Consider the following 11790-nt stretch of genomic DNA (forward strand, 5'->3'; position numbering starts at 1 on the left):
CCTCATGCCTCAGACTTTTCATATTTCAGTTTCTAATTTGACACTGTGATCAGTGTTGCAGCTGCCTCTACTAACACCACTTTGCACTTTTTCCATACCACTATGGTTTTCCAGACACTGACAGTTCTCTCCAGCCTTTCACCCAGACAGGGTGCAAGGGCTTTTGGTCTAAAAGTTTGCCTGGTTTTCATATTGGAATACTACCTCATGTTTCCACCTACCAGTGTCACAATTTCCACCCTACCCATCAACCTCAGCCTGGACCAGTCCACACAAGAGATCCACTTCCTGGACACTACAGTGCTAATAAGCGATGATCACATAAACACCACCCTATATGAGGAACCTACTGGCCGTTATACTTACCTACATACCTCCAGCTTCCGTCCAGGACACATCACACAATCCATTGTCTACAGCCAAGCCCTAGGATACAAGTGCATTTGCTCCAATCCCTCAGACAGAGACAAACACCTACAAGGTCTCTATCAAGCATTCTTAAAACTACAAGACCCACCTGGGGAAGTGAGGAAACAGATTGACAGAGCGAGAGAGGTACCCAGAAGTCACCTACTGCAGGACAGGCCCAACAAGGAAAATAACAGAACACCACTGGCCATCATGTACAGCCCCCAGCTAAAACCTCTCCAGCACATCATCAATGATCTACAAACTATCCTGGAAAACAATCCCTCACTCTCACAGACCTTGGGAGACAGGCCAGTCCTCGCTTACAGACAGCCCCTGAACCTGAAGCAAATACTCGCCAGCAACTACACACCATACCACAGAAACACTAACCCAGGAACCAAGTCCTGTAACAAATCCCATTTCCTACTCTGTCCCCATATCTACCCTAATGACATCATCATAGGACCCAACCACACCATCAGGGGCTCATCCACCTGCACATCTAATAATGTGGTATGTGCCAGCAATGCCCCTCTGCCATGTACATTGAACGGTCTCTATGTAAAAGAATAAATGGACACAAATCAGACATCAGGAATGGTAACATACAAAAGCCAGTAGAGAACACTCCAATCTCCCTGGACGTTCTATAGCAGATTTAAAAGTAGCCATCCTTTAACAACAAAAACAGACTTCAAAGAGAAAGTGCTGAACTGGAATTAATTTGCAAATATAACACCATCAATTTGGGCTTGAATAGGACTGGGAGTGGCTGGCTCACTACAAAAGCAATTTTCTCTCTCTTGTTGCTGACACCTCCTCATCAATTATTGGGAGTGGACCACATCCACCCTGAGTGAATTGGCCTTGTCAACACTGGTTCCCCACTTGTAAGGTAACTCCCTTCTCTTCATGTGCCAGTATATATTGATGTCTGTATCAATTTTCACTCCATGCATCTGGAGAAGTGGGGTTTTTACCCACGAAAGCTTATGCCCAAATAAATCTGTTTATCTTTAAGGTGCCACTGGACTCCTTATTGTTTCTGTGGATATAGACTAACACGGCTACTCTCTGATACTTGGTACCATTTTATCAGTTGTCTTATTTCCCCACAAGTTATTATGACTATTTAGATCACCACATACAATATATGGTCTTTTAAGATCTTCCCTATTTCTTGTTGCACTGAACTTTCTAATTTCCCACATGAGTTATAGATACTATAAATCTTTGAAGAAAAATTACTTTTCTGCATTGGGATCTCAACCGCATTATGTTCTAGGCTTAATTCTTCATTCTCTACTGCTATGTAGTTTAATCTTTCCCTTATGAAAGTACAAATGCCACCTCCTCTTCCTAGTTTTCGGTCTTGCCTAAAGGCAGTATACCCTGGAATTTTAAAAGAAAACTTTTCAACTAGCCATGTTTCCGGGCTACACATGACATCTGGTTTAGATTTCAGTTCCTGGATATTTTCTTTTAGCTCTTGACTGTGCTATCAGACTGTGCTATCATTCCAACAAAAGACAAGACAGCTTCTCATACTGGTCATATATCACCATTAACTTCTTTCAAGATTGCCTGGAGACAGTGCATTGACAGGTGGCTAATACACACGGATTTTTCCAGAGCCTTAGCTGTAATTTTCATTTTTTCTGATTTTTCCCCAGTTTGTGATATACAATTTATCACAAACACAATCACCCTCTCTTTTTTCATTCTAGTATATCACCGCGTATTCCTGCTGCAGGTGATCATGTTCTTCATTGAATGAGGCTGTGTATGCCGTTCCCCTTTCCTGTGCTGTCTCTTCCCTCTCCCCCTGGTGCTTTGAGAGTCTCTTTACAGCTTCCACATACCAGATGTTATTAATAAATGTTGTCTTTTGTATCTTTTCTGTTTGCCTTGCTGCAACACACCCTCTATACACTGGACTGGGATTACTGCTGCAGTTACTACATTGAACCTCTTTTCAGAGTGGTACCCGTGTTAGTCTGTATCAGCAAAAACAACAAGGAGTCCTTGTGGAACCTTAGAGACTATGAGATTTATTTGGGCATAAGCTTTCGTAGTCTAAAACCCACTGCATCAGATGCATGGAATGGAAAATACAGTAGCAGATGTAAGCAGAGTCAGGATAAGCTCTACCCTGACATCTGGTGGAAAGAATTTCAGAGAGTGTATTTGCATAGGCACGCCTACCCTATCCCAGACTGACGAGTGTGGGACTGCTTGGTGACAAATGACTCACCCTCAGTTGGGTGGTACTTGCTAGACAAGGGACATGGGTTCCAAAACCCAGTGAATGGAGAGAGGCTGGGGACAGGTATCTGTGCCTGGCGGTGTAGTCGCCTTGTGGAGCCAGAAGCACCAGTTCCACCCCCTCCTCTCTCCAGTGTGGAATGTTAGAGTTGATTTTTTTTTCCTTGTCGGGAAGGAATTTTCCTCCAGGGCGGATTGGCAGGTGCCCTGGAGGTTTTTCGCCTTCCCCTGTAGCGTGGGGCACGGGTCGCTTGCTGGTGGTGTCTCTGCAGCTTGAGGTCTTCAAACCATTTTTGAGGATTTCAAAAACTCAATCCTGGGATAGGGGTTGTATAAAATTGGATGGGTGGGGTTCTGTGGCCTGCCTTGTGCAGGAGGTCAGACTAGATGATCAGATTGGTCCCTTCTGACCTATGAGTCTATGAGTCTATGAGTCTATGAGTCTAAATACAGGTCATTGAGCGGAACTTGCTTTGGGCTAATGGTGCACTAGCACTGGGGCTCCCCCACTAAGAGCTGAGATCATTAAGAGCTGAAATCACTGAAGAGCTGAAATTACTGAGTACTGTGCTAACTAGTGGGGGAGCCTGAAGCTATACTGTGGAACAGAGCAGCTGGTGGAGTGGAGCAGTTGTGGGGACGGCTGGTGGCAGCGGACGGCTGACAGAGCGGAGTAGCTGTGGGACGGGTGGAGTGGCCCACAGAGCGAGCGGAGCTGAGCAGTTTGCAGGGAGAACTGGAGCAGCTCATGGAGCAGAGCAGCTGGTGGAGCGGAGCAGTTTCTGAGGACGGCTGGAGGAGCAGCGTGGAGCAGCTGGTAAAGCGGAGCAGTTCGTGGAGAAGGCGGAAGCAGAACCCACGGAGAGGCAGGGCAGTTGGCCCCGGACCACGTAAGGTGCCCCTTTCTACCCAGGCTGGGGGGACGGACCTCTATAGATAAACTCTTGAACTCTGGGGTGGCATTGACCAGAGACTTTTGGGTTGTTGGACTTTGGGGTGATTGGACTTAAAACCCTAAGGGGAAAAAGGACAGTGCCAAACGTACTTGGAGGTGGGTTTTGTTTATGGTTTGTGTTATAACCCTGTTTGTGGTGTTTCTCCAATGGGATGCCGCATTGATTCCTTCCTTTATTAAAAAGATTTTGCTACTCTCAGACTCCGTGCTTGCGAGAGGGGAAGTATTGCCTCCTAGAGGCGCCCAGGGGGGTGTGGTATGTGAGTGTCCCAGGTCACTGGGTGGGGGCTCGAGCCGGTTATGCATAGTGTTACTGAAACGGAACCCCTGGATACTGAACCCAGCCCTTGTTGCTGCCAACTCAGAGGGGCAGAAGGGTTACACAGGTATATGTACTCAGTACATGGGAAGAGGGGAGTTGCCTTCCCAAGTGGGTGGGGCAGGGGGTCAGTGCTAACGAGACAATTCCATTAAAGTGGGGTATTCTCAACAATTGAATACCAAGGGAGGAAAAAATCACTTTTGTAGTGGTAATGAGGGTGGCCCATGTAGTAAGATGAGGCCCTGAGACATAAACCCTTGGTCTCAGAGGCCCGGTGTGAGGCCTGAGGCTTGACCTGAAGTAATGGTCAAGACATTGCTAACATAAAGGAAAGTTAAGCTGTGAGCCAGAGGCAGGCCCTGCTCGCAGAAGTTGGCAAGATGGAGACTACTAAAAGAACATGTGCCAGGATGGCACCAGAACAGCCTAGTATGAACACATCCCACACAGATAACAAGGAAGAGGCAGACCCAACTGAAAGACAGGGTCCAAAGGACAATAGGATGGATAGACTTGTTTGTTCGAACCAACCGGTACCAGGAGAAAGGCAGCACCCTGATGTGCAGAGGGGCTGCACCGTGATGCGTAACTTGTTTGTACCTGTATAAGAACGCATCCCGGAGTGGACGTCTTTGTCCGGCCTAGGGGGCAGTGGAGAGTCCTGCCACTGACTGAGCCAGTCCATTGTCAGGGAGATGTATGTGCTAGCAGAACTGTAGACATCTGATCCGGGGAGCTAGAGACTCTGTTTTGTTTGACAGTAAACCTGGCCAGGTGCCTTTGTACCTTATTAGAGGCTGTGGTCATTGGGCGGTTCGCTGGAGATCTGCTGCGCCAGTGACCTGCACAGAGCCAGGGTAGTACACAGAGCGAACACACGTACGCAACCGACTGTTATCATCATTGAAAAGAGCAGCGCACCACATCAGTGACGTCTGACGACAGCCCATTTCAAACAGCTGACAAGAAGGTGTGAGTATCAGCAAGGGGAAATTAGTTTTTGTAATAACCCATCCACTCCCAGTCTTTATTCAGGCCTCATTTGATGGTGTCCTGTTTGCAAATTTGCATGTTTTCACTGTTATTTCTTGTAACCCTTTGCCACTTCCTTCCTTTCACTTGGCAGTACTTAACTTATGTCTATTGTTCATACATTTATTCTTACCTAATTCAGCTCAGCTCTGTGTTTAAGGGCAGGGTGTAGTTACCCAGTTACGTTACTAAGCTGTGTTGTGCTTTTGCATCCTTAGGCAAACGAGCCTTATGGTATCTGAGCTGTCCAAGCGAGGGCTGGACACTGCAGAGCACACAGTGTGGGGAAAGACTGGGAGTGGGTCAGGTGCCCCTTTGCTGGTTGGGAGCGAGTGGGGCTTTTAAAGTGTGTGTTAATGTTTCAGTTTCAATTCAAATTTCCAAACAGTCACTAAACTGGCATGTATCAGAGGGGTAGCTGTGTTAGTCTGGATCTGTAAAAGCAGCAAAGAATCCTGTGGTGCCTTATAGACTAACAGACGTTTTGGAGCATGAGCTTTCGTGGGTGAATACCCACTTTGTCAGATGCATGTAGTGGAAATTTCCAGGGGCAGGTGTATATATATATATATGCAGGCAAGCTAGAGATAAGGAGGTAGTTCAGTCAGGGAGGATGAGGCCCTGTTCTAGCAGTTGAGGTGTGAAATCCAAGGGAGGAGAAACTGCTTTTGTAGTTGGCAAGCCATTCACAGTCTTTGTTTAATCCTGAACTGATGGTGTCAAATTTGCAGATGAACTGAAGATCAGCAGTTTCTCTTTGAAGTCTGGTCCTGAAGTTTTTTTGCTGCAGGATGGCCACCTTAAGGTCTGCTATTGTGTGGCCAGGGAGGTTGAAGTGTTCTTCTACAGGTTTTTGTATATTGCCATTTCTAATATCTGATTTGTGTCCATTTATCCTTTTCCGTAGCGACTGTCCAGTTTGGCCAATGTACATAGCAGAGGGGCACTGCTGGCACATGATGGCGTATATTACATTGGTGAATGTGCAGGTGAATGAACCAGTGATGGTGTGGCTGATCTGGTTAGGTCCTGTGATGGTGTCGCTGGTGTAGATATGTGGGCAGAGTTGGCATCGAGGTTTGTTGCATGGATTGGTTCCTGAGCTAGAGTTACTATGGTGCGGTGTGCAGTTACTGGTGAGAACATGTTTCAGGTTGGCAGGTTGCCTGTGGGCGAGAACTGGCCTGCCACCCAAGGCCTGTGAAAGTGTGGGATCATTGTCCAGGATGGGTTGTAGATCCCTGATGATGCGTTGGAGAGGTTTTAGCTGGGGACTGTATGTGATGGCCAGTGGAGTCCTGTTGGTTTCTTTCTTGGGTTTGTCTTGCAGTAGGGGGCTTCTGGATAGACTTATGGCTCTGTTAATCTGTTTCCTTATTTCCTCGTGCGGGTACTGTAGTTTTGAGAATGGTTGGTGGAGATTTTGTAGGTGTTGGTCTCTGTCTGAGGGGTTAGAGCAGATGCGATTGTACCTCAGTGCTTGGCTGTAGACAATGGATCATATGATGTGCCCGGGATGGAAGCTGGAGGCATGAATGTAGGCATAGCGGTCGGTAGGTTTTCGGTATAGGGTGGTGGTAATGTGACCATCACTTATTTGCACCGTGGTGTCTAGGAAGTGGACCTCCCGTGTAGATTGGTCCAGGCTGAGGTTGATGGTGGGGTGGAAGCTGTTGAAATCGTAGTGGAATTTTTCCAGTCTCCTTCCCATGGGTCCAGATGATGAAGATGTCATCAACGTAGCATAGGTAGAGAAGGGGCGTGAGTGGACGAGAGCTGAGGAAGCGTTGTTCCAGGTCGGCCATATAAATATTGGCATATTGTGGGGCCATGCAGGTGCCCAAAGCAGTGCCACTGATCTGGAGATATATATTGTCATCAAATTTGAAATAGGTATGTGTGAGGATAAAGGCACAGAGCTCAGCAGCCAGTTGTGCTGTGGCATCATCAGGGATACTTTTCCTGACAGCTTGTATTCCATCTGTGTGTGGGATGTTCATGTACAGAGCCTCTACATCCATGGTGGCTAGGATGGTGTTTTCTGGAAGGTCACCAATGCATTGTAATTTCCTCAGGAAATCACTGGTGTCACGGAGATAGCTGGGAGTGCTGGTGGCATAGGGTCTGAGTAGAGAGTCCACATATCCAGACAGTCCTTCAGTGAGAGTGCCAATGCCCGAGATGATGGGGCGTCCAGGATTTCCGGGTTTGTGAATCTTGGGTAGTAGGTAGAATAACCCTGGTCGGGGCTCTAAGGGTATGTTGATTTGTTCCGGTGTTAGTGTAGGGAGTGTTCTGAGTAGATGTTGCAGTTTCTTAGTGTATTCCTCAGTGGGATCTGTTTCATGTTGGCATGTTTCAGAGTAGCTGCAGTGTTAGTCTGTATCCACAAAAAGAACAGGAGTACTTGTGGCACCTTAGAGACTCACAAATGTATTTGAGCATAAGCTTTCGTGGGCCCACTTCATCGGATGCATAGAATGGAACTTATAGTGAGGAGATATACACACACACAGAGAACATGAAAAGGTGGGAGTTGCCCAACCAACTCTAAGAAGCTAATTAATTAAGATGCACTATTGTTGGCAGGAGGAAAAAAAAAACTTTTGTACTGTAATCAAGATAGCCCATTTAAGACAGTTTGACAAGAGGTGTGAGGATACTTAACATGGGGAAATAGATTCGATGTGTTTAATGGCTCAGCCATTCCCAGTCTCTATTTAAGCCTAAATTGATTGTATCTAGTTTGCATATTAATTCAAGTTCAGCAGTTTCTAGTTGGAGTCTGTTTTTGAAGCTTTTCTGTTGCAAAATTGCCACCTTTAAATCTGTCACTGAACGGCCAGAGAGGCTGAAGTGTTCTCCCGCTGGGTTTTTGAATGTTATGATTCCTGATGTTAGATTTGTGTCCATTTATTCTTTTGCATAGAGACTGTCCGGTTTGGCCAATGTACATGGCAGAGGGGCATTGCTGGCACCTAATGGCATATATCACGTTGGCAGATGTGCAGGTGAACGAGTCCCTGATGGCGTGGCTGATGTGATTAGGTTCTATGATGGTGTCACTTGAACAGATATGTGGACAGAGCTGGCATCGGGCTTTATTGCAAGGATAGATTCCTGGGTTAGTGTTTATGTTGTATGGTGTGCAGTTGCTGGTATTTGCTTCAGGTTGGGAGGCTGTCTATAAGCGAGGACTGGCCTGCCTCCCAAGGCTTGTGAGAGTGGGGAATCATTTTCCAGGATAGTTGTAGATCGTTGATGATGTTCTGGAGAGGTTTTAGCTGTGGGTGTATGTGACGGCCAGTGATGTTCTGTTATTTTCCTTGTTGTGTCTGTCCTATAGTAGGTGACTGCTGGGTTCCTGTCTCCCTCTGTCAATCTGTTTCCTCACTTCCCCAGGTGGGTATTGTAGTTTTAAGAAAGCTTGATAGAGATCTTGTAGGTGTTTGTCTCTGTCTGAGGGGTTGGAGCAAATGCGGTTGTATCCTAGGGCTTGGCTGTAGACAATGGATTATGTGACGTGTCCTGGATGGAAGCTGGAGGCATGTAGGTAAGTATAGCGGCCAGTAGGTTTCTGGTATAGGGTGGTGTTTATGTGATCATCACTTATTAGCACAGTAGTGTAAAGGAAATGGACCTCTTGTGTGGATTGGTCCAGGCTGAGGTTGATGGTGGGGTGGAAATTGTTGAAGTCCTGGTGGAATTCCTCAAGGGCTTCTTTCCCATGGGTCCAAATAATGAAGATGTCATCAATGTAGCGCAAGTAGAGTAGGGGCATTAGGGAACGAGAGCTAAGGAAGCGTTGTTCTACGTCAGCCATAAAGATGTTGGCATACTATGGGGCCACGTGGGTACCCATAGCAGTGCCACTGACTTGAAGGTATACATTGTCCCCAAATATGAAATAGTTGCGCATGAGGACAAAGTCGCAAAGTTCAGCCACTAGGTTATTTGAATGCTGATTGGGGAGTATTAGCTTGGGAAGGTTGCAGGGGAGTTGTGCTGGGACGGGCTGCATTGGGGAAGGGAGGATACCTGAGCATGTGACCTGAGAACCCAGGAGGGGGTTGGAGGCCAGGTGACACCTCTGCTCCAGAAACTGGGAAAAGGACACAAAGGCTGGGGGTGGAGCCGGGGGGAGGCTGAGTGAGAGGCTGGAGGGAGTTTCAGTTTGGGAGCTGGCTGGGAAATGGAGAGGGGCCCCGATGAGGCTTGGGCTTCCCAACGGGGCTGTGGCCTCCCTGGGGCCCCAGATGGACCTAACTAAAGGGGGTCCTGTGGTCTGTACCGGCAAGACCTGTCTGGGACTGTGTTCCTGTCATCTAAATAAACCTTCTGTGTTACTGGCTGGCTGAGAGTCACGGTGAATCGCAGGAAGCCGGGGGTGCAGGGCCTTGTCTCCCCCACACTCCATGACAACTGCTGAGCTGGGCCTCCGGGTCACCAGGTCATCAGTCGCTGGGGTCTCCATTCTCCACGCCAGTGGTTGGGTCCCACATTCCCTCGCCGGTCCTCTGTAACAGCAAACTCCCTCTCCCATCACCTTGTTAAACCAGTAACACCTGAGGAAACTGAGTCCCACTCGCTCTGCATGCAAACCCTACCCCCCGCAGGAAACAAGGAAACCTCCCCGCTTGTCACATCTCCTTTGCATGACAATCCATCAGGGCCAGCTGGCTAGGTAGTCACTTTTGGCTCTGTCTGAAGCACCGGGTTGCCGGGATTCCCAGCACCATTCAGCAGCATTACTGGTCACGCTCCAAGCAGTCACTGCCCTGGAAGAGGCAAGACAACAATGTGGGCAGGTAACTAGCAAATCCCAAACAGCCAAGCAGAGCTCACACAATTTGCAGCTGAGGCTTGAGGCTTTCAGGGTCTGGTTCTGCCTCTCACTGTCCCAGACCTGGCAAGCCAACAGGCGCTGCTGAGTTCCCTGGTGAGCATGGGATTTACCTGCTGTGCCCAGCTGAATGCTCCCTGGTTCCAGCTCCCCCTGAAACGAGCTAGGCCGGACACTCACCAATGGCACCACAGATGGGAGGTGCACAAACCCTCCTCTTTTGGCAACGGGACTCACTGATAGATGAGAGCGATAGGGGGTTAGGGCTTCTCGTGACATGCAGTGCTGGTGCAGCTGCACCCATGTGGCTGGCTGTGCAGTTGTAGCGCACAAGGAGGTAGCTCAGGATGCAGGGAGGCAGTAGCTAGGGGCTGTGTGCAGAGAGGGGGTAGCTCAGGGTGCAGGGAGGGGGTAGCTAGGGGCTGTGAGTGGACGGGGGTAGCTTGGGGGCAGGCAGGGGGTAGTTAGGGGCTGTGCACAGGCAGGGGGTAGCTCAGGATGCAGGGACGGGATAGCTAGGGGCTCTGTGCAGGCAGAGGGTAGGTTAGGGTGCAGGTAGGAGGTAGCTGGGGGCTGTGTGCAGGCAGGGGGTAGTTCAGGATGCAGGGAGGCTGTAGCTAGGGGCTGTGTGCAGGCAGTGGGTAGGTTAGGGTGGAGGTAGGAGGTAGCTGGGAGCTGTGTGCAGGCAGGGGGTAGGTTAGGGTGAAGGGAGGGGGTAGCTAGGGGCTGTGTGCAGGCAGCGGGTAGGTTAGGGTGGAGGTAGGAGGTAGCTGGGGGCTGTGTGCAGGCAGCGGGTAGGTTAGGGTGGAGGTAGGAGGTAGCTGGGGGCTGTGTGCAGGCAGCGGGTAGGTTAGGGTGCAGGTAGGAGGTAGCTGGGGGCTGTATGCAGGCAGGGGGTAGCTCAGGATGCAGGGACGGGGTAGCTGGGGGCTGTGTGTAGGCAGGGGGTAGCTCAGGATGCAGGGACAGGGTAGCGGGGGGCTGTGTGCAGGCAGCAGATAAGTTAGGGTGAAGGGAGGGGATAGCTAGGGGCTGTGTGTAGGCAGGGGGTAGTTAGGGGCTGTTCACAGGCAGAGGGTAGCTCAGAATGAGGGAGGCAACCTAGTGACAGAGGATGTGGAAAAAGCTAATGTACTCAATGCTTTTTTTGCCTCTGTCTTCACAAACAAGGTCAGCTCCCAGACTGCTGCACTGGGCAGCACAGCATGGGGAGAAGGTGACCAGCCCTCTGTGGAGAAAGAACAGGTTAAGGACTATTTAGAAAAGCTGGATGAGCACAAGTCCATGGGGCCGGATGTGCTGCATCCCAGGGTGCTAAAGGAGTTGGCGGATGTGATTGCTGAGCCATTGGCCATTATCTCTGAAAACTCATGGCTATCGGGGGAAGTCCCGGATGACTGGAAAAAGGCTACTGTAGTGCCCATCTTTAGAAAAGGGAAGGAGGAGGATCCAGGGAACTACAGGCCAGTCAGCCTCACCTCAGTCCCTGGGAAAATCATGGAGCAGGTCCTCAAGGAATCAATTCTGAAGCAGTTAGAGGAGAGGAAAGTGATCAGGAACAGTCAGCATGGATTCACCAAGGGCAAGTCATGCCTGACTAACCTAATTGCCTTCTATGAGGCGATAACTGGGTCTGTGGATGAGCGGAAAGCAGTGGACGTGTTATTCCTTGACTTTAGCAAAGCTTTTGATACGGTCTCCCACAGTATTCTTGCCAGCAAGTTAAAGAAGTATGGGCTGGATGATTGGACTATAAGGTGGATAGAGAGCTGGCTAGATCGTCGGGCTCAAGGGGTAGTGATCAATGGCTCCATGTCTAGTTGGCAGCCTGTATCAAGCACAGTGCCCCAAGGGTCAGTCCTGGGGCCAGTTTTGTTCAATATCTTCATTTATGATCTGGAGGATGGCATGGATTGCACTCTCAGCAAGTTTGCGGATGACACTAAACTGGGAGGAGTGGTA

This window comes from Gopherus flavomarginatus, chromosome 3, assembly GCF_025201925.1.
Source record: "Gopherus flavomarginatus isolate rGopFla2 chromosome 3, rGopFla2.mat.asm, whole genome shotgun sequence".
NCBI lineage: Eukaryota > Metazoa > Chordata > Testudines > Testudinidae > Gopherus > Gopherus flavomarginatus.